Source organism: Leuciscus leuciscus (genome assembly GCF_965113295.1).
Source record: "Leuciscus leuciscus genome assembly, chromosome: 4".
Classification (NCBI taxonomy): domain Eukaryota; kingdom Metazoa; phylum Chordata; class Actinopteri; order Cypriniformes; family Leuciscidae; genus Leuciscus; species Leuciscus leuciscus.
In genome coordinates, this window is record NC_138728.1 from 16,416,078 (window position 1) to 16,425,521 (window position 9,444).

General features: G+C 36.6%; 1 long non-coding RNA gene across 1 annotated transcript; it reads right to left on the reverse strand.

Annotated features, from left to right (window-relative positions):
- Positions 1-1,102: 1,102 nt before the first annotated feature.
- Positions 1,103-5,163, reverse strand: LOC309498084. Its single transcript, XR_014205843.1, has 4 exons — positions 5,073-5,163; positions 4,136-4,216; positions 2,886-2,951; positions 1,103-2,721 (listed from the first exon to the last, which is right to left on the reverse strand). It is a non-coding gene; the product is annotated as an uncharacterized lncRNA (long non-coding RNA).
- Between the last annotated feature and the right edge of the window lie 4,281 nt (positions 5,164-9,444).

Here is a 9,444-nt window from a genome sequence, read left to right on the forward strand (position 1 = left end):
TAAGGTTGCAGTCCATGATACTAGCTTAGGTGTAAGGTTGTTGTCAGTAATGTTAATTTCTATGATTAACTTGACAGGGAGAATGACATAAAACACCAACATGCCTAAAAAAAATAGAAAAACTACAACAGAGAGACAGAGAGAATTCAAACAAAGGTTGAGGGAAGACCCAGTGAAGTACAAGGAATACTTAAGGAAAGAAAGAGAAAGAAATAAGAAACGAAGGGAAGAAGGAAAGTTGAAGAGTATCTTTATATCTGATATTTACTGTCATATGTGTGTCTGCTATATGTACTGACTGCATATGTGCATCATAGTTATTTATTTATATTAACATAAAATGTGGACAGTCTGATTCAGCCATGGCAAACTAAGTATTGCGGTCACTACCAAAACATTACTGTCACTACCAAAAATGTGCAGTCACTACCGTAACATGGGATGTTTTGTAAAAAATAAAGTATATTGAATTATCAACTAAGATGTTATGATAGTGTTTGGTTCAATGCATATTCAAACTAATGAATCCTTAACTTTGAAATCAGTACGATAAACGTTATGCCTTTTACAAAGAAAGATTGGGTTCAAAATACAACAAATCTCATAAATTACACTTAAAATATTATTAAAATTATAATCTTTATTGATTTAACCTGTAAAAATATTTTTTTTAAATAGAAAAAAATATATATTTATAAGGTAGATGTAAACAAAATCTTAATAGGTCATTATAAGCCTTCTTAATAAATTATTTAATATTGTGTTTCGGTAGTGACAAATTTGGGGAGAAGGAAAATATTCCAGCATTTTCTGAAAATACAATATGAGAATTAACTGCACAATTACTAGAAAAGTGTACCTCGGATATTATACAATTTGCATACATGCAAAATATATATATGTATGTATGTATGTATATATATATATATATATATATATATGTATGTATGTGCGTGCGTGCGTATGTATGTATGTATGTATGTATGTATGTATGTATATATATATATATATATATATATATATATATATATATATATATATATATATATATATATATATATATATATATATATATATATTGTAATGTATGTATAACTGCAGATTTGAAGTGTTTCCCTTATTGAACTCAGGTCATGGAGTTCTCTACTAATCAGCTGATGATCAGTTAATTCAGTCAGTTCAGCTGTGTTCAATATGTGCAGCAGTGCTGGTGAGACTCCAGCAGAACCCGTCTCATAAACCTTGGTTAATAATTTAAAAAAATATATTAACAGCTCTGTCATCTGATATCTGCAGTTTACTGAACCGTTTTCATTGTTTCGTGTTATGAACTGTTATATTAAATGAATAACATTTTGACTGCTAACACATTCGAGGTTTGATATGTCTCCATCTCCTTGTCTGAAATGTTATTATATGTTAAAAGTTCAATGGTGTGTTTGTTTGTCCCTGAAGGAAATTACAATGTCTTTTTCACATCCATAAGATCTTCCTGATGTATTAATAACTGTTGTGTCACAAATGTATTGTCAAATGTGAATAAAGTCTCTCTGAGCTCATTTGATGTTCTGGTGTCTCTTTGAGTGACTCTTGCTCAGTGACTGAATCTGTACAAATTCAATCCACTCACAATAAAACTCAAACATCTGAACAGATCAGATGTACCATGGTGTGAAATCAGCAGTAACACTTACAACAGCAGCCAGCCACCAACAAAACTGACCATCAGCTCATAACAGGATATGAGTAAAAAAAACACTGAATATAATAAATAAGGTGTAATGCTCATTAGTCTCATGGAAGACGAGAAGAGCTTCAGTCAGGAGTTTGTGTGACTCTGAGAGGTTTGAAGATCTAGGACTTAAACTGTTGCGTTTAGCTCTAACTCATAACTAAATAATGGTGTTAGTTAGGGTTGTTTCACTCAAGCAACTCAGACTATTCTAAGTTATTTTTTCACAGCAAGGAGTTGCCAGCGGTGCAGTGGTATGAGTGTTTGTGTGGAGAGTTAAGAGCATGGGTTCAAATCCCACCTCTGCATATTACAAAAACACAAAAGGAAAGTCAATTCATTACAAATGTGTCTCACATGATAATTTTTTGCCTTTGGTACATAAAACTTAATTCAAGTTGTTTTATTTTGTTATGTCTTGTTATATTTTATCACATTTGTTTTATTTTGTTATGTCTTGTTATATTTGATCACATTTCTACTTGCTGTGAAAGTCACAGTGGTGCAAGTGGCTAAACACACGGTAGTTGTGAACAAGGCTGCGCTAGAGGCTCAGGTTCAAATCCCTCTTTGGCTTATATTAAATCTCAAGTATTGCATTATATCCAACAAATCAGCCCAAACACCAGTGAAGGATGTGGCTGAAAAATGTGGCTAAACACACGTTAGTTGTGAACAAGACTGCGCAAGAAACTTGGGTTCAAATCCCACCTCTGTGTGCTGGGAAACAATCACTACGCCACACTTTAATCTGACTCCTTTATTAGAATACAGGTGAAGAGTGAAATATAAGTTCCCACAGACAGACAAGAGATCTGTGGCTCACAGGTAAGAGCGCTGCCTCATGGTTTCAGAGGTTGCTGGTTCAATCCCAGCCAGATGTCTGCGATATGAATGAGTGGTGTGTGTGTGAAGGGCGCGCCCAAAGAAGGGGGATACCGGTGAGGTCTCCCACTGAACTTCCAGCACAACATCCAACAGCAGTTATGCTTTTGGACAGAGAGGAAAAAAATTAGCTGTATAAAATGTTTCCTTCCCCACCTACTTAGGTTACCAACATTTTCTTTTTAAAGAGGCAACCCTTCAAAAGGAAAATGATGGTAACCTACACATTTACTAGCCAACAAAACACATAAGATGATTTACACATTACCTGTACGAGCAGATCTCCATCATTACAGTGAATGTCTGTCCCAGTACGGTCGAAACATCCTTTATTCTGCAGATGAAAGACATAAACAAAAGACTTTACTTCATACCATATGAACTTGATAAACTTCATATGAATCTGCTTTTAGATTCATTTTCAAGGAAATGCAACTACATCTTTATGTGTTATTCTGAATGTCTGACTTGGGAGTTTAGCACACACACACAAAAAAATTAAATTAAACGAAGTCAGTGACAAACAGTCATAAAAGATTTGACTGCTTTCATAAATGGTTCGTTGTCTAATAACTCGTATTTTTAAGGACAAGCGTGCGCGAGACTTAAGCAGAGAATGACAGCGCGAGGCAATGAAAGAGCAGCATCACTTTAATACTCTAGCAAACACATTAAAAGCCCAGCGTTTACATATCAGAAGAATGACACATCAATACAAACTGACATAATTGACTAAATGTTAGTTGAGGACCGCTATATAACTGCTACCAACTTAAAGGGATACTCCACCGAAAAATGAAAATTCTGTCATCATATACTCACCCTTATGTTGTTTCAAACCTGTATTAATTTCTTTCTTCTGCTGAACAGAAAGGAAGATATCTAGAAGAATGTCAGTAACCAGACAGTTTTAGATACCATTGACTTCCATAATAGGAAAAAAATATACTATGGAAGTCAATGGTATCTAAAACTGTCTGGTTACTGACATTCTTCTAGATATCTTCCTTTCTGTTCAGCAGAAGAAAGAAATTAATACAGGTTTGAAACAACATGATGAGGGTGAGTATATGATGACAGAATTTTCATTTTTCGGTGGAGTATCCCTTTAACAAGCGAAAGGCACTTAAAGGGTAACTAAATCCTAAACCAACTTTTTTTTAGATAATGATCAGTAAGAATGGGGCTTTATTAGTGCTGTTCATTGATTCAAGTAATTTTTTTGACATTTGTGTTTAAAGTGTTTTAATTTTACTAAATATGGTGTAAAAACGTCTGAGTGCTGCCCTCTTCAGGTTGAACAGTGGCTACTGCAGTTGAATTTTCCTATTGGAAGTTGTGGTACCCTCTGACGTCAGAGGGTACCAGCTAACCACGCCCTTGCCTACAGAGAGATACTTCTCAGATGCACGCCCCCTCTCCACTGGGCTCTGCCTACTTTTCCAGCATTTTTCAAATATTGCCAGTGGGTGGAGTCAGGCTCTGACCAGGGGTTTAGTTACCCTTTAAGTTACTTACAGGTGAGTCGCGTGAAATCCTCGATTCATTCACTTTATCGTGGTGTGTCGGTTTTGTTTGTCTGATGGCCTGGAATATGTGCTGTTGAGTGACAGTAAGAGTCTTTATACAGGATCTGTAACTTAATGACATTACAACAGTCTGTAACGTTAGTAGTTCTTTCTTCTTTTTTTTATTTATTTATTGGGTCTGTAGTAACGTTAGTTGTTGATGTAAGGATGATAAAAATTATGTCATACTCATACATTGCATGTCATTGAATGAGTTGATACAAGTTAAAATATACTTAAAATGGTCCATAAAAAGGAGAAAGTTAAAATACACTTATAAGTTGTAGATCAGTAATCCATTGCTCTTTGGGTAAAAGAGGCTAAAGAGATTAATACGATAAAAAAGACCAGACAATCTGTGTTTAAAATGCTGTTTTATTGTATAACATTTAAATTACAATATGTTTGCTTGTTTACATAAGTTTCACTTTAAGTTTAAGTACCAGTTTGTGATTGATCGCTAATGCCTTGTTCAGTGAGGATCTGTTAACGATTAATAATGCCTCGTTCAGCCTGTGTACGGAGCGCGCGGCTGACGTTCGTCCATTATAACATTGGACTGGACAGAAGCTGCATCGCGTCAGTGTTTGGTGTTTTATTGTCCATTTCCTCTTTTACAGAGGCGTAACATTGACACTGCTGTCAGGTGTCACGCTGACGAGATGCAAAGGTCGCTGGAGGCAAAGTCCGCATGCGCCCCTAGTGGAGCGGACGACAAACTGCCCTTAACATCTAAGTTTACATTTTGTCTCGGGACTTTCGCTTTTTATGTTTCCATAAGCAGCCATTATTAATTTACTGAACATAGACTTTATAACACATATGTGCTTATGTTTTGTTGCTTTAACATTTTTCTTTCTTAGAAACATCGGGAAACCTTGACTCACCATGTTGAAAAGCTCTCGGGTAGCAGGCAGGAAGGCAGGCTGGCGGGCGTCTGGTCACCATGACAACGGCGCACGCGCGATAGAAAACAATCACTATTAAAAAAAAAAAAAATTGGTCAAGAACTTATAAACAGCCCAAATTTCCATCTTGTTTGGTAAAACTTTAAGTAGAGACAGTAAACAAAAAGAAATGCATATTGTAAAGGAAATCAATAGTATTTACAATAAACATCTGATAAATGAAGATGATAAGCAAAAATTAACGACGCTGCATTCCTCACTGGACAGCATTCATGTTAATAAAGCTAAAGGGGCTTATATCCGTTCTCGGGCAAAATGGATGGAGGAAGGAGAAAAGAGCACAGCATATTTCTGTCGTCTAGAGAGGAGAAGGCAGGAACGAAATGCTGTAAAAACGCTGATAATTGACAACCAAGAATGTACCGACCTTGATAAGATCTCCAGAGCAGTTTTTCAGTTTTATAGTAATTTATATTCCTCTTCTTATTCGCAGGTCGATGCTGAAGCTTTCTTTAATAAAATCTCTGAACAGATCCCTAAAATTGATGATTGTTTTAAGAATATCTGTGATGCTGAAATTAAAATGGAAGAGGTGGAAAAAGCCCTTAACTGTCTAAAACTGGATAAATCTCCAGGCTCAGACGGTTTAACAAGCAACTTTTACAAGCATTTCTGGGATAACCTAAAAGATCTCTTATTAAATATGCTAAAAGAAATATGTAATAGGCTACATTCATTTTACCAACAACAATGAAGCAAGGAATTATCACCCTAATTCCAAAACCTGGCAAAAACTCAAAGATAATTGACAATCTACGTCCCATAACTCTTCTTAATAACGATTACAAACTCTTGACTCATATTTTTGCAAACAGACTTAGAGTGGGGATCGAGGACATCGTGTCAGACACACAATCAGGCTTCATCAGAGGACGTTCAATACATCATAATATACGACTTATACTTGACTTACTGGACTATAATTACCTAATAGAAGACAAGAGCCTAATTCTTTTTCTGGACTTTTTTAAAGCTTTTGACTCGATTGAACACAGATTTATGTTTCGGACATTAGAGCTCTTAGGATTTGGTGAACAATTTATAAACATAGTCAGATTAATTTACAAAGATACAAATAGCACAGTCCTTCTGCCGCAAGGAACTTCCCCAAGATTCCCGATTCAAAAAGGTATTAAACAGGGATGTCCTATATCCCCACTGTCATTTATTATTGCAGCCGAGATGTTATCCATTCTTATTAAAAATTCAGAATTTAAAAAACGAACAATATTTGATCAACATCTGACAATAAGCCAGCTTGCTGATGATACAGCCATATTTATGGAAAATAGCGACCAACTCCCAAAAATCCTTGAAACAATAGGTTTCTTTTCAAAAGCGTCTGGGCTAAAATTGAATCTCAATAAATGTGAACTTCTACCTATTCATGATTGTAATCTCTCAGTTATTCATTCCATCCCTGTGAAAACAACAGTTAAGTATCTAGGCATACAAATGACAAAGGACGTGAATCAATTAACCAAACTTAATATCTGGGGGAACTTGGAAAAATGTAAAGCTCATTACTTACAAAAACTGAAACCATCTCTCGTTTCATCTACCCAGCCCAATCATTGTCAGTTCCCAAGGAAGCAATCAAAGCGATAAACCAAGCAAACTTTAACTACATCTGGAAAGGTAAAACGCATTATATAAAAAAGAGTACAATGATTAGAAACTATGAAGAAGGCGGGGTTAGGGCAATTGATTTTGAATGTATTGATGGTAGCCTACAATCAAAACCAACTGGTTAAAACAATTTCTAAATAAAAAAACACAAATTTGGTTTCACATTCCCAACAATATCTTTATGAAACTTGGTGGCATCAAATTTCTCCTTAGTTGTGATTATGACCTCAAGAAACTTCCCTATAAAATCTCTTCATTTCATTAATTTCACATTTTCTTTCGTTGATATCATGCATGGGAGTGCAAAATTAAGGGTGTTTGCATCTAGGGCAAATAAAAACCTCACTGTATAATATAGTATAAGACCTCATCTAAAAGTAGTATGTTTTGATCATGAAGAGACAGAGAAATCACTAAGTGTTACTTAACTCACCTCTCATTGTGAAGGTCTGTGCCCTTCTAAGGACATTTTTTTTCTTTTTTCTTTTTTGAAACACCATGAGGAACCTTTCCAGATTCTTTAAATTCATACAAGGTTTTAAACATTTCCTTATCTATAGATTGACAGCCAAAATGACAAATTCAACAAAGATGGGTAGGTTTATTTACATGAATTGTGGTTAAGACTCGTTATTCTAAAACATCACCATAACTAATTGGATGATGAATGCTTCGCAAACTATATGTAATGAACCAATTATTTATTGGCCAAAGCTGTACAATATAGTAAATTGCACCGAAACAGAGATCAGAAAAGAAGTTTCTCAGGTGTGGTGGGATATGGACATATAATTAAAAAGTATTCTCATTTAAAGAATATAATACATATCATTTTTATAATATAAAACATTATGCATAAAGTTATCTACCTATCCTAAATACATATACATGGAGGGGTCTGAAATTGTCATCGTAGGTGCATGTCCACTGTGAGAGACATAATCAAAACAAAAAAAATCCAGAAATCACAATATATGATTTTTTTACTATTTATTTGTATGATACAGCTGAAAATAAGTATTTGAACACCTGTCTATCAGCTAGAATTCTGACCCTCAAAGACCTGTTAGTCTGCCTTTAAAATGTCCACCTCCAATCCATTTATTATCCTAAATTAGATGCACCTGTTTGAGGTCGTTAGCTGCATAAAGACACCTGTCCACCCCATACAATCAGTAAGAATCCAACTACTAACATGGCCAAGACCAAAGAGCTGTCCAAAGACACTAGAGACAAAATTGTACACCTCCACAAGGCTGGAAAGGGCTACGGGGAAATTGCCAAGCAGCTTGGTGACAAAAGGTCCACTGTTGGAGCAATCATTAGAAAATGGAAGAAGCTAAACATGACTGTCAATCTCCCTCGGACTGGGGCTCCATGCAAGATCTCACCTCGTGGGGTCTCAATGATCCTAAGAAAGGTGAGAAATCAGCCCAGAACTACACGGGAGGAGCTGGTCAATGACCTGAAAAGAGCAGGGACCACCGTTTCCAAGGTTACTGTTGGTAATACACTAAGACGTCATGGTTTGAAATCATGCATGGCACGGAAGGTTCCCCTGCTTAAACCAGCACATGTCAAGGCCCGTCTTAAGTTTGCCAATGACCATTTGGATGATCCAGAGGAGTCATGGGAGAAAGTCATGTGGTCAGATGAGACCAAAATAGAACTTTTTGGTCATAATTCCACTAAACGTGTTTGGAGGAAGAAGAATGATGAGTACCATCCCAAGAACACCATCCCTACTGTGAAGCATGGAGGTGGTAGCATCATGCTTTGGGGGTGTTTTTCTGCACATGGGACAGGGCGACTGCACTGTATTAAGGAGAGGATGACCGGGGCCATGTATTGCGAGATTTTGGGGAACAACCTCCTTCCCTCAGTTAGAGCATTGAAGATGGGTCGAGGCTGGGTCTTCCAACATGACAATGACCCGCAGCACACAGCCAGGATAACCAAGGAGTGGCTCTGTAAGAAGCATATCAAGGTTCTGGCGTGGCCTAGCCCGTCTCCAGACCTAAACCCAATAGAGAATCTTTGGAGGGAGCTTTTTCAGCGACAGCCCAGAAACCTGACTGATCTAGAGAAGATCTGTGTGGAGGAGTGGGCCAAAATCCCTCCTGCAGTGTGTGCAAACCTGGTGAAAAACTACAGGAAACGTTTGACCTCTGTAATTGCAAACAAAGGCTACTGTACCAAATATTAACATTGATTTTCTCAGGTGTTCAAATACTTATTTGCAGCTGTATCATACAAATAAATAGTTAAAAAATAATACATTGTGATTTCTGGATTTTTTTTTTTAGATTATGTCTCTCACAGTGGACATGAACCTACGATGACAATTTCAGACCCCTCCATGATTTCTAAGTGGGAGAACTTGCAAAATAGCAGGGTATTCAAATACTTATTTTCCTCACTGTATGTGTCAAATGTAATACTAAAATGATCAATAATAGTGATCTTTGACTCACCAGGATCACCTTAGTCATCAATAATGGACTTGAAAACATGAAAACAACAGATCCAGAGAGCTGGTCTCACCTGAAGAGCCAGAGCACAGTTTTTCATGACCTGCTGGATTTGGGTTTCAGAGTCTTCTCTCCACAAACTGATGAAGGAGTTGATTTCCGGCTGCACAGCTGGATCCGGACTGCCGTCG